Source organism: Leucoraja erinacea, chromosome 25 (genome assembly GCF_028641065.1).
Source record: "Leucoraja erinacea ecotype New England chromosome 25, Leri_hhj_1, whole genome shotgun sequence".
Taxonomy (NCBI): Eukaryota; Metazoa; Chordata; class Chondrichthyes; order Rajiformes; family Rajidae; genus Leucoraja; species Leucoraja erinaceus.
In genome coordinates this window covers 27801876-27828005 of record NC_073401.1, presented here as the reverse complement: position 1 = coordinate 27828005, position 26130 = coordinate 27801876, and positions in this window count along the sequence as shown.

The window sequence follows — 26130 nt, the reverse complement described above, 5'->3', positions numbered from 1 at the left end:
CGAGATTCTACTTTCTACCTGTGACCGCGTGGATTTCCTCCCACACTCCAAAGACGTACAGGTTTGTAGGTTCATTGGCTTCTGCAAATTGTTCCTAGTTTGTAGGGAATGGATGAGAAAGTGGGATAAGATGGAACAGGTGATCGATGGTCGACATGGATTCAGTGTACCAGGGGGTCTGTTTCCTTGCTGTATCTCTAAACTAATCTATAGTAAACTAAACTAACCTAAACTAAACCAAAAATGACAGTACCTGTAGTCAGGGTCGAACACGAGTCTCTGGTGTTGTAAACATAGAAACATAGAAAATAGGTGCAGGAGTGAGCCATTCGGCCCTTCGAGCCAGCACCGCCATTCAATATGATCATGGCTGATTATCCAACTCAGTATCCTGTACCTGCCTTCTCTCCATACCCCCTGATCCCTTTAGCCACAAGGGCCACACTCCCTCTTAAATATAGCCAATTAACTGTGGCCTCAACTACCTTCTGTGGCAGAGAATTCCACAGATTCACCACTCTCTGTGTGAAAAATGTTTTCCTCATCTTGGTCCTAAAAGATTTCCCCCTTATCCTTAAACTGTGACCCCTTGTTCTGGACTTCCCCAACATCGGGAACAATCTTCCTGCATCTAGCCTGTCCAACCCCTTAAGGATTGTGTAAGTTTCTATAAGATCGCCCCCTCCATCTTCTAAATTCTAGCGAGTACAAACCGAGTCTATCCAGTCTTTCTTCATATGAAAGTCCTGACATCCCAGGAATCAGTCTGGTGAACCTTCTCTGTACTCCCTCTATGGCAAGAATGTCTTTCCTCAGATTAGGAGACCAACTCTATCGTTCTGCCACTGTGCCTCCTACCCTAGCTTTGACATGTGCCCTGTATATCCCACTGCCTTGCGGGATGACTAAAATGAATATATCTCTCCTCGATTCAAAATATTTTGGTTCGTTAGGTGTGGTACCAGAATCACCGTACACTAGTTCTATTCTATGTACTGGGGACAATTTTACCGAACACATTTTAACCTACAACCCTGTTCAAGAAGGAACTTCAGATGCTGGAAATCGACAGTAGACAAAAGTGCTGGAAAACTCAGCGGGTGAGGCAGCATCTATGGAGCGAAGGAAATAGGCAACCCTACAACCCTGCACGCCTTCAGAATGTGGGAGGAAACCGGAGCACCCGGAGAAAACCCACCTGGTCACAGGGCCGGAGACCCGGGTTCCATCCTGACCACGGGCGCTGTCTGTACGGAGTTTGCACGTTCTCCCCATGAACTGCGTGGGTTTTCTCCGGGTGCTCCGGTTTCCTCCCGCACTCCAAAGACCTGCCGGTTTGTCGGTTAATCGCCTTTGGTAAAATTGTAAATTGTCCCGAGTGTGCGTGCGGGATAATGTTTGCGCGGGTGGGGGGTGGGGGGGGGATCGCAGGTCGGCGCGGACAAGGTGGGAAAAGGGCCTGTTTCCGCGCCGTATCTCTAAACTAAACTCGCAAATGTCGGGGGAAAACGCTTAAAGAGAGAAAAAAAAACGTAAATGCACTAACAGGCTTTGGAGACGGCTGCAAAACTGAAGAGTGAGCTTGCTGCTTGACTCCAACGTGTAGTGCAATTAAGGAAGATGTTTCAGATGATGGATAGGAAACACTTTGCCACCAAAATATATGCAAATAGCAGAGATATGCAATTACCAGGCATTAAGTGCAATCTGCAGAGATGTAACATAAATTGTTTAACATTAGCAATCCGCTTACTATTGCCGCATATCAGACCTTAATAAACCTTGCAGACTTTAATGAACTCTGTAACAAATTCGTTTTTCCATTCCCCGTACCCCAATTGCTCATCATATTCATAATTCACATTCATAATTCAAATGTTATTTCCTACATCTGCTGCTGATTGCATTAGGGCTGCGTGGAAATTAGATGATGTTCTGGCTGCAATTATCATCTCAAGCCGGCACCCGACCCCTCAGCGCCAGAGATCTCAGCGGGCGCCACCTCCGAACCCGGCCGCTCCTTTGCGATTCTCAGCAGCCTCATTCCCGGCCTCATTCCCGTCAAAGGCCTGGAATGACCGGCCTTTATTAATCTAACGCAGACAAGCACGCAGGGCTGTCTCAGGCTGATGGTTGTTTCCGTGGTAAAGAAAGCAAACTCAATGCTAGCATTTATTTCAAGAGGGCTCGGATACAAAAACAGGGATGTAACGCTGAGGCTCTGTAAGGCCGCATTTGTAATATTGTGCGCAATTTTGGGCCCCATATATGAGGGAGGGTGTGCTGGCTCTGGAGAGGGTGCAGAGGAGGTTTACAAGAATGATCCCATCAGTGAGTGGGTTAACCTATAATGAGCGTTTGTCGGCGCTGGGCCTGTACTCGCTGGAGTTTAGGAGAATAAGGGGGGACCTCATTGAAATGCACCGAATAGTGAAAGGCTTGGATAGAGTGGATGTGGAGAGGATTTTTCCATTAGTGCGAGAGTCTAGGACGTGAGATCACGGCCTCAGAATTAAAGGACGTTCCTTTGAGAAGGAGATGAGGTGGAATTTATTTAGTCAGAAGGCTGTGAATCTGTGGAATTCATTGCCACGGAAGGCTGTGAATCTGTGGAATTCATTGCCACGGAAGGCTGTGGAGGCTGTGAGTGGATATTTTTAAGGCAGAGATAGAGAGATTCATGGTTATTGCGGGTGTCAGAGGTTATGGGGAGAAGGCAGGAGAGTGGGGTTCGGAGGGAGAGATCGATCAGCCATGATTGAATGACAGAGTAGATTCGATGGGTCGAATGGCCTAATTCTGCTCCTATCACTTGTGAATTTGTGAACTAATGAGCAGGCAGGGCTGAACAGTTTTTGGCAAACGTACAGTTTTGTCTCCAAATCTGAGGAAGGACATTTTGCCTAGAGGGAGGCAGAGAGAACCCCGTGACCTCTGGATTGACTTGGTTTATACTCTTTTCTCCGGAGGGGAGCTTACTTCTCCACAGGCTAGACTCTGACGTAGGGAAGCAGGACAAGGGGTCACAGCTTTGAAATCCTTTCAGAACTTTTTTCACACAGAGAGTGGTGAATCTACTGCCCAACCACAGCTATATAATAGGGATAGAGTGCTTTCCATCAGGGGTATGGCAGGCACGGGATACTGAGTTGGATGATCAGCATGATCATATTGAATGGCGGTGCAGGCTCGAAGTGCCTACTCCTGCACCTAATTTCTATGTGTATGTGAAGTTTTTGGAGGCACCTTCCCCCCTCGTGGGCTTTCCTCCGGGAGCTGCTTCTGCTGTGTAGTTTTCCAACCACAGATAATAGATAGTGCTTTGGAACTCTCAGCTTGAAGAGAGCGCTGTCTGATGGAGTTTGCACCTCCCCCATCTGCGTGTGCTGTCGCCGGATCTTTGGAACTCTCTCCTCATCTAGTGAATTGGCCTCCATTCACAACTCTCTGGGTGAAAAAAGGTTCTCCTCACCTCAGTCCTAAATGGCCTACCCTTTATTCTTAAACTGTGTGACCCCTGGTTCTGGACTCCCCCCCAACATGGGGAACATTTCTCCTGCATCGAGCCTGTCCAATCCCTTAAGAATTGTATCTGTGGGACACATAAAACATACGAGACAAATACGAAACCTTTTTGTAACAAAGTTGCCCCTCAGGTTCCTAGTTACCCCTCAGGCCCCTGCACCTTGTGCCCTTTTATCTTAAGCTTAAGTCTTGGTTTGGTCATTTTTGTCTGTGTACTTGAGTGACCACTAGATGGTGAGTTACTTTCACTGCAATCATGAAGTATTCTCTGGTTGTGTCAAATCCATTCCCTTCGCTCATCGTGAAGGTCTCTTCTTAATGGAACTGACACAAGTGACAAAGCTAGGCAGCCTGTTTATCTCAAGGGTCAGTCTCCTTAGAGGTTTCCAGTTTAGTTGAGAGAACCCAGAGGCAGGATAAGAGAACGCGTCCAGCATTCAAAGCCGCTTCTGTCATTTACTGTTCATCGGGTTTCCACAAGCAGGAGGGGATGCACAATTGGCTTCGGCCTACTTATAGGTCGGGAATAGACAGAAAATGCTGGAGTAACTCAGCGGGACAGGCAGCATCTCTGGAGAGAAGGGGCGGGTGACATTTCGGGCCGAGACCCTTCTTCAGTGAGAGTCAGGGGAGAGGGAGTCTAGAGATATGGAAGGGTAAGGTGTGAAAATGACAGATCAAAGCAGATCATGCTCACGGAAATGTAGAACGGTTCATTGTTGGCTGAGGGGAAGGTGACAACGAGGCATGCGATCAGTAATATTTAATCAGGAGGACGGTAGAACTAGTCAGAGAACTAGGATGGGGAATGGACGGAGGGAGAGGGAAAGCGAGGGTTACTTGAAGTGATGGGTGTCAGGGGTTATGAGAAGAAGGCAGGAGAATGGGGTTAGGAGGGAGAGATAGATCAAGCATGATTGAATGGCGGAGTAGACTTGAAGGGCTGAATGGCCTAATTCTGCTCCTTCAACTTATGAACTTATGAAGTTAGAGGAATCAATATTCATACCGCTGGGGTGTAAGCTGCCCAAATGAAATATGAGGTGCTGTTCCTCCAATTTGTGCTGGGCCTCACTCTGACAGTGGAGGAGGCCCAGGACAGAGAGGTCAATGTGGGAATGGGAGGGGGAGTTAAAGTGTTGAGCAACCGGGAGATCAGGTAGGCCCAGGCAGACGGAACGGTGTTCAGACCTTATTTTACAGTGTTCTCATGACCTGGAATTGTTAATATAATTTAGATTAAGTAATAACTTGAATTTTTTTGCAAGACTATTTTAAAATGGTGAACTATTATTTTGCCAATTAACTATCATCTCCCATTACTGCAATCAGCCCAAAGCTCTCTTTTATACTAATTGTCCTACCAAGGGAATGACTCTTTAACTGATGAAGCAGCAGTTGTACTTTTCACTTTGCTAAGAAGGTTACCTTTCTTATACATTTCAGGAAATTACTTTGCTGATTGTGACCCTCAGAAATACATGCAAAAAATTAATTGGAATAGGGCAGACCATTACCCAAACCAACTCCCCCCCCCTTCCATTGACTCCATCTACACTTCACGCTGCCTCGGCAAGGCCAGCAGCATAATCAAGGCCAGTCTCACCCCGGTCACTCCCACTTCTTCCCTCTCCCATCGGGCAGGAGGTACGGAAGTTTGAAAATGCACACCTCCGCTCCATAATTAGCTCTTTAGAGATGCAGTGTGGAAACAGGCACTTCGGCCCACCGAGTCTGCGCCGACCAGCGATTCCACTAACCTGCACACACCTGGGATCATTTCACAACCTACTGAAGCCAATTAACCTACAAAGTGGCACGTCTTTAGAGTTTGGGAGGGAATCGGAGAAAACCCAAGTGGTGCCTGTTTGTATAGTTTTATTTTATTTTATTATTTGATTTGATTCTTTATTTCGAACAGAATAAAAGAATAAAACCATATGTACACCAACAGCTATATGTACACCATATGTACACCAGCAGCGAAATGTACACCAAATTATTTACATTTATACACTAATCAAATATTTACAAAGCCGTACAAAAAAAGGAGAGAAAACAAGAAAAGAAAAAACCCTCAATTACAATACAGTATCTCTTAGTCATATATACAACCCATCACCCTATAATCACCCTTCCCAATACAATCAGTATAACAAATACCCCACTCACAATCGCCTATCCTCATCCCAATATCCTTTTGAAAAAGTGATTTTGTACATCTTTTTTAACTGAATTATGTTTGTGCTAAGTTTTATCTCCTGTTCCAGACCATTCCACAAATTCACCCCACAGATTGCTCTGCACATACTTTTAAGAGTTCAGTTCAGTTTAGAGATAGAGTGAGGAAGCAGGCAGTCCGCCCCGGACACTGACGATCCGTTCACGCTAGTTCTATCCTACACACTAGGGGCAATTTACAGAATCCGATTTGACCTACAAACCTGCACGTCTTTGGAGTGTGGGAGGAAACAGGGAGAACGTACAAACTCTGCACAGACAGCGCCCGTAGTCAGGATCGAACCCGGGTCTCTGGCGCTGTGAGGCAGCAGCTCTACCGCTGCATCACCGTTGCCGAGTAGTGAATAGAATTTGGTCTTCCTCCATGTTCATATGGTTAACGCCATCCAAGATGGCGCCCAGCCCAGGAGACCCTAATCGTGTATAGTCTTTCTGCTGACTGCTTAGCACGCAATGAAAGCGTTTCATTCTACACCAGTACGAATGACCATCAACTGGGGTCAAGGAACGAGCGTTCACCTCGCGGCCCTGTTTCCACCAATCATTCCACCGCCACGCACAAGACAGACACCATTGTGTGCAGATGCTGAGAAGTGTGTTCAACTCTGGCTGAACAACTTGTATTCTTGTGATTAAGAGGGAACTGCAGATGCTGGAGAATCGAAGGTTACACAAAAAAGCTGGAGAAACTCAGCGGGTGCAGCAGCATCTATGGAGCGAAGGAAATAGGCAACGTTTCGGGACGAAACGTTGCCTATTTCCTTCGCTCCGTAGATGCTGCTGCACCCGCTGAGTTTCTCCAGCTTTTTTGTGTAACCTTGTATTCTTGTGATGTGGGCTCGATAAGAAAAAGAAGAAAAACATGAACTAAACTAAGCTAATGTCTTTTGTGGCACGGTGGTGTTGCTGCCTCACAGGGCCAGGGACCCCAGGTTCGATCCTAACTACGGGCGCTGTCTGTACGGAGTTTGTACGTTCTCCCCGTGATCTGCGTGGGGTTTTCTCCGAGATCTCCGGTTTCCTCCCACACTCCAAAGACGTGCAGGTTTATAGGTTATTGGGCTTGGTAAATGTAAATAAATGTAAATTGTCTCTAGTGTGTGTAGGATAGTGTTAGTGTGCGGGGATCGCTGGTCGGCGCGGACTCGGTGGGCCTGTTTCTGCGCTGTATCTCTAAACTAAACTAAACTAATTTGTAGCCCTATTTCTAATGAACTCTACACAATTCAAAAACCGTCTCCTGAATTAAAGGCAAGTACTCAATCTGACATCTAGCCAAGGATGAGTACGTTGGCACATTCGTTTAAGTTCTGTTTCCAGTCCTTTGACCATTCTTTCATAGATGTCAAAGCTATGGTGCCATAGGGAGTCAAGCTCAATGCATGATTAGTTCAAGGAGCTATATTTGTTCTATCCAAAATATCTCGTTTTCCCCGAAGCAATCAATTGAAAGTAGACCAACGAACGCTGCACTGCAAGGAGGAAACGTTGCTCTGTTTCTCCCCCCCCCCAAATAGTTTATTAAACTACGGGAGACCATTGTCATAGTTATGGATTTCAAACAGTATTTCTTCATGTCACACCAGCAGGGAAAGCTGCAGCTACGATCTGCTCTGCAGTAAAGAACTGCAGATGCTGGTTTACGCCAAAGGTAGAAGCAAAGTGCTGGGGTAACTCAGTGGGGCAGGCAGCACCTCAGGAGAAAAGGAGTCAGTGACGTTTCGGGGTCGAGAATCCTTCTTCGGACCGGGAGCCAGGGGAAAGGGAAACGAGAGATAGAGATGGTGATGTGGAACGAAGAATGAAAGATGTGCCCAAACGTAATGAGGATCAAGGAGAGGTGAAGCCTGATTGATTAATTGATTGATTGATTAATTGATTAATTGATTGATTGATTGATTGAAAGATACATCACCGACCCGAAACATCAAGATTGCTAAGGGCTTGGAAAGGATATTAAGGGCTTGGACACACTTGGCAGGAAACATGTTCCTGATGTTTTGGGGGAGTCCAGAACCAGGGGCCACTGTTTAAGAATAAGGAGTAAGCCATTTAGAACGGAGATGAGGAAACACCTTTTCTCACAGAGAGTTATGAGTCTGTGGAATTCTCTGCCTCAGCCAATTCTCTGGATGCTTTCAAGAGAGAGCTAGATCGGGCTCTTAAAAATAGCGGTGTCAGGAGATATGGGGAGAAGGCAGGAACGGGGTACTGATTGGGGATGATCAGCCATGATCACATTGAATGGCGGTGCTGGCTCGAAGGGCCAAATGCTCCTGCACCTATTGTCTATTGTCTATTCATTGATTAATTATTTTGTGCTATTATTTCCAAAGTGTATCGGTTTCGACAGTTTTATCAGTTCTGAGCTCAGGTTCCATGTGGCGATGTCGTCTAACTCCCCATCTAAGATAGACACAAAATGCTGGAGTAACTCAGCAGAGAATTCCACAGACTCACAACTCTCTGTGTGAAAAAGTTTTTCCTCATCTAAATGGCTTATTCTTAAACTGTGGCCCCTGGTTCTGGACTCCCCCAACATCGGGAACATGCTTCCTGCCTCTAGCGTGTCCAAACCCTTAATAGTCTTATATGTTTCAATAAGATCCCTTCTCATCCTTCTAAATTCCAGAGTGTACAAGCCCTGCCGCTCAATTCTATCAGAATATGACAGTCCCGCCATCCCAGGAATTAACCTGGTGAACCTACGCTGCACTCCCTCAATAGCAAGAATGTCCTTCCTCAAATTGGGAGACCAAAACTGCACGCAATACTCCAGCTTTTTAGTGTCTACCTTCGGTTTAATCCTGCATCTGCAGTTCCTTCCCACACCATTCATCTTGCGGCCTGACTTCAAATCCCCACCTCACTGAGTTTGAATCTCACTCAGTCTGCAGTGTTGTCTTGTGGTTTTTGTATTTGTTAAATCAGAAGGTCAGGGGTTCCAATCCAGTGAAGAGATTTGAGGAGATTATCTCGGCTGGTCTAAAAGGAGATAATGTTCCACACACTCAGCAGATCGAGCGCTAACTACGGAGAGAGAAACACGGTTAAAGTTTCATATCTATCAACTGTCTTTGGAGAAGAAATCGTGCATTTGTACGGTACAATACGAGACGATAGGACTTTATTTATCCCAGGAGGGAAATCGATCTGCCAACATTTATAAAACACACAACAAGGTACATGAAACATGAAATTAAAGTGACGAGTGGAATGGATTAGGGGATGTGCAAAGATTGGGGAGGGGGGAGTCAGTCTACCCCACGACAGAAGGGGGAGGAGTTGTACAGTTTGATAGCCACAGGGAAGAAGGATCTCCTGTGGCGTTCTTTTGTAGTACAATCATTCTGATGAGAGGTCACCGATTTGGAACATTAAATTTTAGCTTAGTTTAGTGAAAACAGGCCCTTCGGCCCATCGAGTCCACACCGACCAGCGATCCACACATATTAACACTACCCCACACACACTAGGGACAATTTACACTTATACTAAGCCACTTAACCTACAAACCTGCACGTCCTTGGAGTGTGAGAGGGATCTCGGAGAAAACCCACGCCGGTCACGGGGAGAAGGTACAAACTCCGTACAGACAACACCCGTAGTCAGGATCAAACCCGTCGTCTCCAGAGCTGTAATGCAGCAACTCTACCGCTGCGCCACCAAAGGTTTCGGTTGAGGTTGAGGTTTAACGGCACAGCAGGGAAACAGGCCCTTCGGCCCACGCCGACCATGTGATCACCCGTTCACACTATTCCTATATTACCCCACTTTGTCATCCGCTTCCAAACCACAACAGGGGCAATTAAAACTAAACTTAACCAGTTGAAGAGAACTGAGTGTGTTTAAGTACCTTGTGCATTCACAAGCTATCCAGCTGGGTTAAGGTGCGACTAATAGCCTATATCAATTAAAGTAGATCGCAGCATCGACCCCTTCAGGAGCCGAACAGCAAAAACATAGGAAAACGTTAATATGCTTGTGGTTTATTAATTCTTCAATCAGATTTCCACCTGGAGGCCCATCAGTGGTCTCCAGTCTTTCCCCAAACTGCACCACACTTTAATCTAGTTCACCGATAATTTTCTTGATATGCTTCAGAGATCCTAAAGGAATGATTCCCCTCCCAACCCCCCCCCCCAGCACGGCCACTGTGACAAAGGGTATGTTTCTACTCTTCTCTCTTCCAAGGTTCTTGAGCAATGAAGCAGTGCAGACAGCGAGGTTAGCAATCCCTCTTTTCCATTCATCAACGACGTGACAGCTAAAATTCATTTTAAGATGGAGAAAGTGCAATATAATCCTTTCTCGCAGACATTGATAGACTAGCAGCTGGGAAGGCATTGCGTAGTAGTAATGAAATTAGTCTAAAACTGCTGGAGGATTGCAGATAATTGTTCTTGTCTGTCATAGGCAATAACATCACTGGAGTTTGCTGCGAACTGATTATAATAAGCAGCCAAGAGCTTTAATAATACATTATTGCTTTGCACTTGTTGGGGATGTAAGATCAGGGATTCCACGACATTCCTGAAATCCACAGCATAGTCTGAGTGAAAACACCTTGCGTAACGTCTGAAGAAGGGTCTCGACCCTTCAAGGGGATCTTAGAGAAACATATACAATCCTTAAGGGATTGGACAGCCTAGACACTGGGAAAATGTTCCCCATGTTACATAGAAAATAGGGGCAGGAGGAGGCCATTCAGCCCTTTGAGCCAGCACCGCCATTCATTGTGATCATGGCTGATCATCCCCTATCAATAACCCGTGCCTGCCTTCTCCCCATATCCCTTGACTCCACTAGCCCCTAGAGCTCTATCTAACTCTCTTAAATCCATCCAGTGATTTGGCCTCCACTGCCCTCTGTGGCAGGGAAATTACACAAATTCACAACTCTCTGGGTGTTGGGAGAGTCCAGAACCAGGGGGTCACAGTTTAAGAATAAGGGGTATGCCATTTAGATGTGGGAAAACTTTTCCACCCAGAGAGTTGTGAATTATCTGCCTCAGAAGGCAGTGGAGGCCAATTCACTGGATGTTTTCAAGAGAGAGTTAGGTTTAGCTATTAGGGCTGACAGAATCAAGGGATATGGGGAGAAAGCAGGAACGGGGTGTTGATTTTGGATAATCAGTTATGTTCATATTGAATGGCAGTGCTGGCTAGAAAGGGCCAAAAGGCCTACTCCTGCACCTATTTTCTATGTTTTGGTGCTGTCTGTACGGAGTTTGCACGTTCTCCCCGTGACCGCGTGACTTTTTTCTCCGAGATCTTCGGTTTCCTCCCACACTCCAAAGGCGTACAGGCATGTAGGCTAATTGGCTTGGTGTATGTGTAAAATTGTCCCTAGTGTGTGTGTAGGGTAGTGTTGATGTGCATGGTATCGCTGGTCGGTGCGGACTTGGTGGGCCGAAAGGCCTGTTGTCGATAATTGTGTGCCTTGTGGCAAGGTGGTGCTGTGTCTGAACCATCATAGTGTAAGGAATTAATATTTTATTAATTTTCTCAACAAAGTATTGACAAAAAAAAAAAAAATTGAAAAAAGTATGTCAGACTGGTTGAGATTGGATCCATAACTACCACCAAATTGGACTTGCTGCAAATCACCCTTAATGCCAATGAAATTTATCTTTATTAAATTCTCTTTCTTTTTGATTAATAACTTAAACTCAAAGAAAAATAAGCAAGACAAGAAAATGAACTTTGTGTTCCTGCTAAATGCTGGTCATTTGATTAATTTTGACGATGACGTTATCGTATCAAGTACTAAGGGGCCGCAGGGTAGAGTTGCTGCCTCACAGCGCCAGGGACCCGGGATCCATCCTGACTACAGGTGCTCGCTGTATGGTGTTCTCCCTGAGACCACGTGAGGTTTCTCTGGGTGATCCGGTTTCCTCGTGCAGTTTTGTAGGTTAATTTGGCTTCGGTAAAAATTGTAAATCGTCCTCGATGTGTCAGATAGTGTGAGTGTAAGGGGAAAGACACAAAATGTTGGAGTAACTCAGCGGGACAGGCAGCATCTCTGGAGAGAAGGAATGGGTGACGTTTCAGGTCGAGACCCTTCTTCAGAGTCAGGAGTCAGGGTGTATGGGGATCGTTGGTCAGCGTGGACTCGAAGGGCTGAAGGGCCTCTTTCCACACTGTATCTCTAAACTAAACTAAATTTATGAATGGTAAATTCCCTGCTTGCATCTCATAAAAAACAGACAGAGGGAGAAAGTTCCTTTGTATCCGCTGTTCCAGGTTGGATTCCTGTACATCGGCAAGACCAAGCGCAGGTTCGGGATCGTTTTGCTGAACACCTCCGCTCAGTCCGCCGAACCCTACCTGAGCTCCCGGTTGCTCAGCACTTCAACTCCCACTCCCATTCCCAATCTGACCTCTCTGTCCTGGGCCTCCTCCACTGTCAGAGTGAGGCCCAGCGCAAGTTGGGGTAACAGCACCTCGTATTCCGCTTGGGCAGCTGAGGTGTGTCCATTGACGTCCCTAACCTTGCTTTCCCTCTCTCTCCATCCCCTCCCCCTTCCCACTTCTCCGACCAGTCCTACTGTCTCCGACTAGATTTTATCTGTGTACCGCCCACTCCTCCCGACACTCAGTCTGAAGAAGGGTCTCGTCCCGAAACGTCACCTGTTCCTTCTCTCCAGAGATGCTGTCTGTCCCGCTGAGTTACTCCAGCATTTTGCGTCAATCTTTGATTTAAACCAGCATCTGCAGGTCTTTCCTACATGAGAAAGTTCCTTGATCGGGTTGAATCTGGGTCTTGTCGTTATTGCAAACAGCTGCGGATACCGTCTCAAACAAATACTGCATCAAGGAATGGCCCTCTGGCAATTTATTATACCCAAAGTAATTTATGAGTGAGTGCAAATAGTAGTGAGCTACTGCACTGGCCACAGAATGCAATGTTTCATCCTGAGGGACTGGTAATTTACTGCTGGAGCTCAGGACAGTAAAATATTGCACTGCCTGACTCATGCTGTAGATTAAGATTAGTTGTGCCTGAAAGGAAATGCATTGACCAGGATGGAGAAACGATAGTGTCTAACCCAATGTTACAGCTCAATAGGCAAGGTAGGTGTTTTAATGTCCAGGACTGTGTATGGTGACGAAACAGGGATAAATATTAGCTGGGACTTCGATATAATTCACCGCACCTCTTTGTAGGATGGTATGGTTATTGTATTCTTGGATCTGACTGAGGAAATTGATGGCTCTTGGTTTAGAGTCTTAGCGGGAGTGGCACGGTGGCGCAGCGGTAGAGTTGCTGCCTCGCAGCGCCAGAGACCCGTGTTCGATCCTGACTAGGGGCGCTGTCCGTATGGAGTTTGTACATTTTCCCCGTGACCTGCGTGGGTTTTCACACTCCAAAGATGTCGGTTAATTGGCTTTGATAAAGATTGTAAATTGTCCCTCGTGTGTAGGGTCGGCATGGGCTTGGTGGGCCGAAGGGCCTGTTTCCATGCTGTATCTCAAATGTAACCGCTAACTAAAAGTTGAACAGTTTAATTCGAACAGCGCAGTGGCTAACAGCCACCCTCTGTGTGGCTTTATATCTGCCTATTATAAGACAGGCACAGTGGAGGAGCTGCTGCCTCAAGGCGCCAGAGACCCGGGTTCAATCCTGACCTCGGATGCTGTCTGTGTGGGGTTTGCATGTTCTCTCTCTGAGCATGGGTTTCTTACAAGTGCTCCAGTTTCTTCCTCCATCCCAAAGACGTGCGGGTTTGTAGGTTAATTGGCCTCTGCAAAATGCCCCGAATATGTAGGGAGTGGATGCGAATGTGGGATAATGTAGAACTAGTGTGAACGGGTGATCGATGGCTGGAATGGACTCGGTGAGCCGAAGGGCCTGTTTCCATGCTGATTTTGTCAAGCAACTAAGTACAAACCTTTGTCTGGGATCACAAGCCGTGGCTTTCTGATTTAAGGGCCTGTCTCACTTTACGAGGTAATTCAAGAGTTCTCCCTGTTTCCCTGATTCCCTGAGTTTCCCCTGATTCGAACTCGGAGAATTACGGCAATGGCCGCTCGTAGGTACTCGGGGCTCTCGTGGACATTTTTCAACATGTTGAAAAAACTTCACGAGCTTACCGCGTTTCCCCGAGTACCTGCCGTTAGCGTTACGAGCCGCTAAGAGAAGTCCCCGAGCTCCGACGTACCCGCAACATACATTCTACGTACTTACCACGAGTTTGATCTATTTTTAAACTCGGGAGAGCTCTTGGGTAAACTCATACAGTGGGACAGGGCCTTGAGAAACTAATAATTTAATAATTTAATGATACATAGCGGAAATAAGCTCTTCGGCCCACTGAGTCGGCACCGACCAGTCATACTTTGCTGCAAGTGGCAACATAAGTCTTAAATGACCTCCCCTTTATTCTAAGACTGTGGACCCTGGTTCTTGACTCGCCCAACATTGGGATCATTTTTCCTGCATCTAGCTTGTCCAGTCCTTTTATAATTGTATATGTTTCGATAATATCACCCCTCATCCTTCTAAACTCCAGTGAATACAAGCCTAGTCTTTTCAATCTTTCCTCATATGACAGTCCCGCCATCCCAGGGATCAATCTCGTGAACCTACGCTGCACTGCCTCAATCACAAGGATGTCCTTCCTCAAATTAGGAGACCAAAACTGTACACAGTACTCCAGATGTGGTACTCTGGAGGACGAGGGGCAGTAGACGCAGACTCTTGGCTCAATATTACCTCCAAGCGGTACAGCAGTCTCCTCGGGAATGTGGGCTAATTGATTTGCGATGGTATTCTGGCCCTTGTAGCCCAAGACCTCTGCTTGGCCTTTTGACAATGACACCGCTCTGTTACAATGGGGACTGCAGCGATTCTCTCCTTCGATGCAACATACACAGCAAGGCAAAGCTGTTTTTTGTACACTGGTCTAAGATGGTGCCCTGCATATATATATATACCACCCCCCCCCCCCCCCCCAACCCCCACCCCCACCCCTCCCACTCTCTCTCTCCCAATTTCCCATTAGACAGAGTGCCCTTCTGTTCTCTCCATATTATTCTGAAGCCACTGCGCTCTGACCATCTGTGTTTCGATGACAATGGTTGCCTTCCGACCCACACCCAGAGCCTGGGCTGCACAATGCAGTGGCTGTATCGGGCTTAAAGGCTGTGTCCACGTCACCTTCCTTTGAGAATTACTGACCACAATGGGAGCGCTGTAAGTGAACCTTAAATGGATGTCATTCTGAAGACAGCACCACCGAGGCCGACGAGAGCAATATTTCATGCCTCGGACGGACAAGACACAGCCACCATTGACATGGCCAGCATTGAGCCACAATTGCAATAGCCCTCTTCAGAAATACAGCAACGGTGGCTGATTTTGAATGTAATGAAATCCATGGTGACTTTCTGTAGTTTTTCCAGTTTAAATGTCATTAATATTTTAATGTACATGACACTTTCAATAAATTGTAACGGTATCTTTTGACTGTTGACAGACCAATCTCTTTTCCGGGATAAATAAAGTTGTATTGTATCATGTCGTATCGAGTTGTCGTTTTAGAGGTACAGTGCGGAAACAGGTCCCTCAGTCGACACGAATCCGCGCCGACCAGCGATCCCCGCACCTGTCCCACGGTACGAGTTCATTCCAAGAGCTCTCCCGAGTTTAAAAAAAAATCAAACTCGGGGTAAGCACGGAGAATGAACGTAGCGGGTACGTCGGAGCTCGGGGACGTCTCTTAGCGGCTCGTAACACTAACGGCAGGTACTCGGGAAGACTCGCCAACGGCAGGTAAGCACGGGAAGACTCGTGAAGATTTTTCAACATGATGGAAAATGTCCACGAGAGCCCCGAGTACCGACGAGCGGCCATTACCGTAAATCTCCGAGTTCGAATCAGGGCAAACTCGGGAGAACTGTTGGAATGAACTTGCACCGTGGGACAGGGGTTTAACACTATCTTACACACACTAGCAACTATTTACAGTTATACCAAGCCAATTATGCCTCGTTGTCACCTTCCCCTCAGCTATCAATGAACCATCCTACTTTTCCTTGATCGTCATCTGCTTTGATCTGTCATGTTCACACCTTACCCTTCCATATCTCTTTACTCCCCTTCACCTAACTCTCAGTCCGAAGAAGGGTCACGACTCGTAACGTCACCCATTCCTTCTCTCGCCTGTCCCGCTGAGTTACTCCAGCAGTTTGTGTCTGTCTTCAGTGTAAACCAGCATCTGCAGTTCCTTCCGACACGACCTAGAAACCTGCACGTCTTTGGAGTGTGGGAGGAAACCGGAGCTCCCGGAGAAATCCCACGCAGTGTCACGGGGAGAACGTACAAACTCCGCGCAGACAGCACCCGTAGTCAGGATCGAACCCGGGTCTCCAGCGCTGTGAGGCAGCAACTCTACCGCTGCTCCACCGTGCCGCCCAATGGCAAGAATTGTTCTTAATTCTTATGGATGAATGTGACTTTCTGGAAGTTCACTATCCCCCCCCCACCCTAGTCACCCTGCCAGATTCACTGTTCGTATCCCTTCATTATCACCTCCTCCACAGCCAACAATGAACCATTGTGGGCTCCTTGGCCATTAGAGCTGGCTCTGATTTGCTCTGTACCTTTTCTCGCCTCCAGCTTCCTCCCAACCCCCACCCCCCCACCAACCAACCTCTATCTTTCGGTCTGAAGAAGGGTTCCAACCCGAGACGTCACCGATTCCTTTTCTCCACAGATGCCGCCTGACCCACTGAGTTACTCCAGCTTTTTATGTCTATCCGCTCGTTTTTCCTTCACTCTTTGCGGGGTCGGTTGCACATACCACTGGCGACAGGTAGGAGGTGCTGTTCCTCAAGGTTCTGTCCAGGACCTCTGCTGTTCAACATCTTCATTAGCAACCGCCCGAACAACCTCAAAATCGGAGGCACGAGTTAATGCAAGGCAGTGGTGCAGCGGTAGAGTTGCTACTTCACAACGCCAGGGACAATAGGTGCAGGAGTAGGCCATTCGGCTCTTCGAGCCAGCACCTCCATGCAATGTGATCATGGCTGATCATCCCCAATCAGTACCCCGTTCCTGCCTTCTCCCCATATCCCCTGACTCCGCTATTTTTAAGAGCCCTATCTTGCTCTCTCTTGAAAGTATCCAGAGAACCTGCCTCCACCGCCCTCTGAGACTCACCACTCTCTGTGAGGAAAAAGTGCTTAGCATTTGTAACTAACAGTCCCTTAAACTGAGGGGAGCATGAGGTGCTGGAGGAGGAACCAAGTGGGGTCAGGCAGCATCTGTGGAGGGAATGGACAGGCGATGTTTCGCGTCAGGATCCCTTTTCGCTAATACTGGTTCAGCTGATGTTTTTAAGGAGAATCTACATGGCCACATGAGGGCCAAAGGAATAGCCCGCTATGCTAATGGAGATTATATAAAGAATAAGGGGCGATCGATGCACATGAAACATTAAAATATTGGTGGCGCAGTGGTAGAGTTGCTGCCTTGCAGCACCAGAGACCCATGTTTGACCCTGACTACGGGTGCTGTCACCACCCACTGATTAAAGAAACCTCTTCATCTCCTGCTTAAAGGAATGACCTTTAACGTCCATTCAGGTATCCTCAACAAAGACGAAATGGAGTCCAAAAAAAATTGGCCAACAAATTGGCAGCACGGTGGTGCAGCGGTAGAACTACTACCTTACAGTACCAGAGACCCAGGTTCAATCCTGACTACGGCTGCATGCCTGTACGGAGTTTGTACGCTCTCCCCGTGACCAGCGTGGGTACACTTGGAGATCTACGTTTTCCTCCCACACTCCACACTCCGCGAATGGTATGTTAGTTTTCATTGCAAAAGGATTTGAGTATAGGAGCAGGGAGGTTCTACTGCAGTTGTACAGGGTCTTGGTGAGACCACACCTGGAGTATTGCGTACAGTTTTGGTCTCCAAATCTGAGGAAGGACATTATTGCCATAGAGGGAGTGCAGAGACGGTTCACCAGACTGATTCCTGGGATGTCAGGACTGTCTTATGAAGAAAGACTGGATAGACTTGGTTTATACTCTCTAGAATTTAGAAGATTGAGAGGGGATCTTATAGAAACTTACAAAATTCTTAAGGGGTTGGACAGGCTAGATGCAGGAAGATTGTTCCCGATGTTAGGGAAGTCCAGGACAAGGGGTCACAGCTTAAGGATAAAGGGGAAATCCTTTAAAACCGAGATGAGAAGAACTTTTTTCACGCAGAGAGTGGTGAATCTCTGGAACTCTCTGCCACAGAGGGTAGTTGAGGCCAGTTCATTGGCTATATTTAAGAGGGAGTTAGATGTGGCCCTTGTGGCTAAGGGGATCAGGGGGTATGGAGAGAAGGCAGGTGGATACTGAGTTGGATGATCAGCCATGATCATATTGAATGGCGGTGCAGGCTCGAAGGGCCGAATGGCCTACTCCTGCACCTATTTCTATGTTTCTATGTTTCCATTGACGTACAGGTTTTGTAGGTTAATTGGCTTGGTGTAGAATGTAAAAAGTTGCCCCTACCGTGTGTAGGGTAGGGATCGCTGGTCGGTGCGGACTCGGCTTGCCGAAGGCCCCGTTTCCACGCTGTATCTCGAAAATTAAACAGCATGAATTTGTGTTGTGTAACCAAGACTGGGAATAATGGGAAAACCCGTTTAGATTCATTTTAATGATTGTTTTTCTAAAATACCCCACAGCTCGAAATTGTGAGATTACTTACAACCCAATTACAGCCCATGTTAGCTTGAGTGGTTTTACGAACTTCATTAGCGACCATATTAGTGTCTATAGTTAACAGGCGATGAGCTTGCTACATGCAGAAATGGGGAGCCTTAATATGTGTTTTGCATCCTCTCTCAATGCGTGATGCCAGGTGTGACATACCCTGGAATCTGCTTCTGGTAATTATTTTAATTACAGTAACCCCTCGTTATGATGGACTGTGTGAAGGGGGGGAGGGGGGGGGGGGTTGGGGGTAGTAAGGGATTATCATTGTATAACTGGTGCGGTGGCGCAGCGCCAGAGGCCCAGGTTCAATCCTGACTACGGGTGCTGCCTGTGAGGTTTTCTCCGGGTGCTCCGGTTTCCTCTCACGCTCCAAAGGCATGCAAGTTTGTAGCACACATGTTTCCATGTATGTTAGACCTGACCTGCAAAGTCATTCACAGTTGACTTCTTCGAACTTATTTCATTCGACCAAACCCACGGTGAGCGCTAGAAACATGGAAATTAGGTGCAGGAGCAGGTTATTCGGTCCTTCGAGCCAGCACGGCCATTCAATATGATCACGGCTGATCATCCAAAATCAGTACCCCATTCCTGCTTTTTTCCCCCATATCCCTTGATTCCATTAACCCTCAGAGCTGAATCTAACTCTCTCTTGAAAACATAGAAACATAGAAAATAGGTGCAGGAGTAGGCCATTCAGCCCTTCGAGCCTGCACCGCAATTCAATATGATCATGGCTGATCATCCAACTCAGTATCCCGCACCTGCCTTCTCTCCATACCCCCTGATCCCTTTAGCCACAAGGGCCACATCTAACTCCCTCTTAAATATAGCCAATGAATTGTGGCCTCAACTACCTTCTGTGGCAGAGAATTCCAGAGATTCACCACTCTCTGTGTGAAAAACATCCAGTGAATTGGCCTCCACTGCCTGCTGTGGCAGAGAATTCCACAGATTCACAACTCACTGGGTGCAAAAGATTTTCCTCATCTCAGTCCTAAATGGCCTACCCCCTATTCTTAAACTGGGACGTCCCCTGGTTCTGGACTCCCCCAACATCAGGAACATTTTTCCTGCATTCTCTTTTTCCTTTCCCCTGCCTCTGCATAAACACAACACTCATTCCTGTGGTCTTCTTCAGATTCAGATTCAGATTCAATTTTAATTGTCATTGTCAGTGTACAGTACAGAGACAACGAAATGCAAGACATTCTTCTTCTAGCGTATGGCGTGCACAGCCTAAAGTTGTAGGACAACTTGTTCTATTTGATCTTATTTGATAATGCATGCCGGGTTGATTGCATTCGTCGAAACAGGGCGGACCGCGTGAAGGTTGCAATCTCCCACCCCATCCCTGTGGTGACACGGACATTACTTGTTACCAGTTTAATCTCAACATTCTAAAACAATATTCATTTTTCAACCTTTCATGCTTAAACAAGAGCCAATTATTATCTTTCCCTGCTGCTTGGGATCCATATAATTATAGTTTGTTATATGTTGCTCAAATATTTTTTTTATTCAGCGTGGTTTAATTCTTTAGCAAGTTTAGACATTAGACCTTGGAGATAATGTCACACAGAGAGTGGTGAATCTCTGGAACTCTCTGCCACAGAGGGTAGTTGAGGCCAGTTCATTGGCTATATTTAAGAGGGAGTTAGATGTGGCCCTTGTGGCCAAGGGGATCAGAGGGTATGGAGAGAAGGCAAGTACGGGATACTGAGTTGGATGATCAGCCATGATCATATTAAATGGCGGTGCAGGCTCGAAGGGCCGAATGGCCTACTCCTGCACCTAATTTCTATGTTTCTATGTTTCTATGTTTCTATAAACAGGCCCTTCGGCCCACCAGGTCCGCGCCGACCAGCGATCACCCCGTAAATTGGTAACCAGTATTCTGTAAAGATTTACAGGAAGCGAAGGGAGGAACTGCAGGTGCTGGTCTGTACCGAAGTTAGACACAAAATCCTGGAGTAACTAAGCGGGTCAGATGGCCTCTTTAGTTTAGAGTTACAACGCGGAAACAGGCATGTTTTGGCCCACATTATCTTACACATACGAGGGGCAATTTACAATTTTACCAAAGCCAATTAACTTACCGAACTGTTTAAGAAGGAACTGCAGATGCTGGAAAATCGAAGGTACACAAAAATGCTGGAGAAACTCAGCAGGTGCAGCAGCATCTATGGAGCGAAGGAAATAGGCAACGTTTCGGGACGAAACGTTGCCTATTTCCTTCGCTCCATAGATGCCGCTGCACCTGCTGAGTTTCTCCAGCATTTTTGTGAACCTACTGAACTGCATGCTTTTGGAGCGTGGGAGGAAGCCACTGCACTCCGGAAAAAACCCATGAGGTCACAGGGAGAACGTACAAACTCCGCACAGACAGCACCCGTGGTCAGGATGGAACCCGGGTCTCTGGCGCTGTAAGGCAGCACCAGCAATGGGCCGGATGGTCCAAATTCTGCTCCTATAATCTATGAATAGCGTCATTTCAGGTGTATTTGGTTCTTCCTTGCAGCTCATTTTGCTGTGAGATCAAGCACACTCAGTCTGTCGGGTTAAAGTCTCAGTGACGGTACGAGTGCTTTATGAGTACAGGTTGTGCCAGCTTCACACCGCTCGCTAATGAGGACGAGGCCCGCTGCTCAAAACTGCCTGCCATTTCCCACTAATTGGACTTAAACTGCCAACGGTAGTCAGCTTTAGCCGCGGGATGGTTTGTGTGAAAATGTCACGGTGATGCCGGCTTCCCCCAGCGTTGCGTTTGAGCTCGTTTCCTGGCGTGGTTGCCTTGTATCTTGCCGAAAGACAACCCGCCGAGGGATGCCTCACTGAAGATGGCCATTCGGCCCCTTCACTGTTGCCTGTGCTGTGTTTTGCTTGCGAGAGCGCATGTTGTCAAGCTGTCGAGGGAAACACCATTGCCTGACATTGACGTCCCCTTACCTGCGTTGTCGTGCTATGATTCTCTCCGCTTGGCTGAACGTTTTTGCGTCAAGCTTGCATTTTGTCAGCAGTTTCACCACTGCGCGCAGCCTGGTAATAGAATTTCATCAAACTGAATGCTTAAGCTGTAACAAAAAAATAACACAGAACTAATCAAACCGGATTTTACGACAGCCTTTCAATTGCAGGTCACCTAATTTAATTTAGTTTAGTTTAGTTTAGTTTAGAGATGCGGGGCGGAAACAGGCCCTTCGGCCCGTCGAGTCCGCGCCGACCAGAATTGGAGTCAAGGGATATGGGGAGAAGGCAGGCACGGGTTATTGATAGGGGACGATCAGCCATGATCACAATGAATGGCGGTGCAGGCTCGAAGGGCCGAATGGCCTCCTCCTGCACCTATTTTCTATGTTTCTATGATCAGCGATTCCCACACATTGACGTTACCCTACACATGCGAGGGACATTTTTTACATGTTATATTTACCAAGCCAAATAAACACCATAAAACCTGTACATCTTTGGAGTGTGGAAGGAAACCGATGATCTCGGAGAAAACCCACGCAGGTCACGCGGAGAATGTACAAGCTCCGTACAGACAGCGCCCATAGTCAGGATTGAACCTGGGTCTCTGCTGCTGTAAGGCAGTAGCTTACCGTTGCGCCACCGTGCCGCTAATTAGTTGCCCAATTTTTTGGACTTCATTTCACCTTGGTTGAGGACCACCTTTGGAAGTTAAAGGACATTCATTTAAGAAGGAGATGAAGAGGTTTCTTTAGCCAGAGGGTGGTGAATCTGTGGAATTATTTGCCACAGAAGGCTGTGGAGGCCAAGTCAATTGATATTTTTAAGGCAGAGATAGATAGATTCTTGATTAATACGGTGTTAGGGGTTGTGGGGGGAAGGCAGGAGAATGGGGTTAGGAGGATGAGATAGATCAGCCATGATTGAATGGCGGAGTTGACCTGATGCTGTACCTGGCCCTTTACATTAGATGTCAATTATGATGCTCAAGTTGTGAATAGTTAGAACGGAGTTACATTCCTTGCCCTATTCTTTGCCACGCTCATAAATGTACGTATAAATGTAGCACAGGGTCTGATTCAATCATTGCATACTGTACTCATGTAGGGTCCCAGTCCGAAACTTAGCTTCCACAGATGCTGCTCGACCTGCTGAGTTTCTCCAATGGTCAAAACATTGAAACAAGGAACTGCAAAAGTTGGTTACACAATGGTCAATGGCTAGCTTCTAGTTGGAGTAACTCAACATCTCCAGGCAGCCTCTCTTGCCCACAAAATGGACTAGGTGAAGTTTCGGGTCAGGGACCTCTTCTTCAGACTGGAGACTGTTTGAAGGTTAGACTCCTAAAAGCTGGAGTAACTCAACCGCTGGACGAGGCAATTACCTCTGGCATCACAAGGGTATGGGTGACTGCTCTGTCTCCGAGACCCATTCCCCAGACTGGTGAAAATTGAGACCCGAAACGTCATCACCGTTCCACCTTCTCTCCATTGAGTCTGTACTGCCCGCTGTCTGCTGAGTTACTCCATCGCCAAGGTGCTCTCACCCCCAAAACCAGGATCTTTACCCTCCTTCTTGCACAGGTTTGAAGTTTAGATTATTGTCACGTGAACCGAGGTACAGTGAAAAGCTTTTTGTTGCGTGCTATCCAGTCAGCGGAAAGACATTAAGGGCCTGTCCCACAAGCATGCGACCTGCATGCGGCAAGCGCGAGCAAACCGGAAGCGGGGGCCACGCGGAGGTTGAGTGAGTGATGTGAAGTTCGAGTGAAGTCCGCAGGAAGTTTGCGCCTGACGTAAGGTGTCAGGACGCTGCGTATGCCCGTCGAGGCGGTGCGTACGGCATCGAGGTGGCTGCGGGCCAGTAGGCCGTTGCCATGCGGAATTTGTGAACACGGTCAGTTTTTCAGAGCCCCGCGCGATGTCGGGACCAGCTCCGCACAACTCCATACGGCTCCAGCGATCGAAGTGGGACCGGCCCCGCGAGGCCGTACGGCTCAAGCGACCACGTTAGGTCGCGCTTGCCGCATGGAGTCACATGCTCGTGGGACAGGCCCTTAACTCCAGCACTTTGTGCCCTTTCGAGACACATTGATCCTTACTGGACCAAAATAAAGTGTATGATCCTCCACAGCGTATTGCACAATTCTGCTATTTATGCTACCGTGCCTCTGTTGTTTTATCGTTCCAAGTAGTAATAGGTTTAACATTCTAGAAGATATTGAGTACCAAGAGGCATCTGTTTATATAAGATGATTTTCCTGTGGATTAGGGTTCAGAGTATTAGTTATTTAATTCAGATTGGATTACATCAGCATTGCAAACAGAGAACTTTGTGAAATTCAGTCAGTTCCTAACCTAATGCTATTTATCATTCAGTCAATAAAGATTAAATTGGATTTTCTGAACCCTGGGATGGAAAAAAATAAAATTCGAGTAAATTGAACAGACATAGGATTTTGCATTATCATCAGAACACCTTTTAACCCTCGCAGCGCTGGGATTCAGCGTCAGATGGGGGAAAATAAAGAGATGTAAATGCTCGGTGGCGCAGTGGTAGAGTTGTGCCTCACAGCGCCAGAGACCCGGCTTCGATCCCGACATCGGGTGCTGTCTGTACGGAGTTTGCACGTTCTCCCCGTGACCTGCGTGGGTTTTCTCCGGGTTCTCCGGTTTCCTCCCACACTCCAAAGACTTGCAGGTTTGTAGGTTAATTGGCTATGGTAAAAATTGTAAATTATCCCTAGTGTGTGTAGGATGATGTCAGTGCGTTTATGATCGCAAGTCGGCACGGACTCCGTGGGCCGAAGGGCCTGTTTCCATGCTATCTCTCTTGGAGATTAATTGGCTTCGGTAAAATTGTCCCTAAAAGAACAAACAATGTTGGAGTAACTCAGTAAGTCAGCATCTCTGGAGAACGTGGATAGTTGCCCAACCCACTGAGTTACTCCAGCACTTTGTGAATTTTCTTTGTAAACCAGCGCCTGTAGTTCCTTGCATCAAACATCATAAACGTGCCAGATATGATAAAAAGGAACTGCAGATACTGGTTTATTCCAAAGATTGGCACAATATGCCACAGACGGCTGTGGAGGCCAAGTCAGTGGATATTTTTAAGGAAGAGATTGATAGATTCTGGATTAGTGCGGGTGTCAGGGGTTATGGGAGAAGGCAGGAGAATGGGGTTGAGAGGGAAAGATAGATCAGCCATGATTGAATGGCGGAGTAGACTTGATGGGCCGAATGGCCTAATTCGGCTCCAATCACTCACGAACATAAAAATACTGGAATAACTCAGCGGGTCAGGCAGCAACTCTGGAGAAAGGGAATAGGTGACGTTTCGGGTCGGGACCCTTCTTCGGAGTAGGGAGAGATTATAAACATGCCTTTGTGAGTTTACCCTATATCAAGAGGGACAATTCTCCAATTTGCCTGCCTCATAAATGCATCTCCACTCGAGCTCTGGAGCACAGTGGCAGCATGCAAGATAAGGTTCCAATCAATGGGGTCGGTCCAGATGCATTTCCGGTCCAAAGCAGAGTAGTGAAGTTCACCGTTCCTCCCCTTCTCCTCACTTTATGCAGGAAGGAACTGCAGATGGTGATTTAAATCGAAGATAGACACGGCAAGCTGGAGTAACTCAGCGGGACAGGCAGCATCTCTGGAGGAAAGGAATGGGTGACGTTTTGGGTCGAGACCCTCCTTCAGACCGAGAGTCAGGGGGAGAGAGAAACGAGAGATATCGATGGCGATGGAACAAATGAATGAAAGATATGCCACAAAAAAGTAATTATGACAAAGGAAACAGGCCATTGTTGGGAGCTGGCTAGGTGAAAACGAGTTGCAGACAACGAAACTAACCAGGACAACAGTGAAACTAGTACAACGACTAGGGTGGGGGCGGGACAGAGAGAGAGGGGATGCAAGGGTTAATTGAAGTTGGCGAAATCAATGTTCACGCAGCTGGGTTCTCTCCATCCTGCTTGCCTCAGTGCCACAAGGTGAGTGGTCTACAACCAGGGACATCTTTGAGGAGTAACGTTGGGGCTGAGGTGGGGCAGGGAGAGACAGCACAGGGTTGATGCGCTGGATCATAGTCTCATACTCAACACTTTTACAACGAGAGGAAATAAAAACTGCAGCCTGAGAAATGATTACCCAGGTGAAAATGGCTTCAATCACAGGGAAGAAACGGGGCCTTAATTGGCACAGCTTGCCGAAGTGTCACAATAAATGGAGGCAATCAGCGCCCAAGAGTGAGGAGGAGGCAGAGATCCTGATTGATCCGAAGCCTCTGCAGCGTCAACGCCGGTTTAACGCACTCGATACTGGCTCGCTTGCAATTTACTGAAGAAAAAAAATCTCGATGAAGAATTTCTACCTCGGAAGGGGGAAGGTAAATGGGCCATGTGGGGGGGGGGGAGTGGGCAGCACGCTGGCGCAGCGGTAGAGTTGCTGCCTTCCGGCTCCAGGTACCAGGGTTCCATTCTAAATACGGGTGCTGTCTGTTCGGAGTTTGCACGTTCTCCCTGTGACTGTGTGGGTTTTCTCCGGGTGCTCCGGTTTCCGACTTCACTCCAAAGAAGTACAGGTTTGCAGGTTCATTGGCTTCGGTAAAAATGTGAATTGTCCCCAGTGCGTGTAGGATAATGCAAGTGTACGTGGTAGTC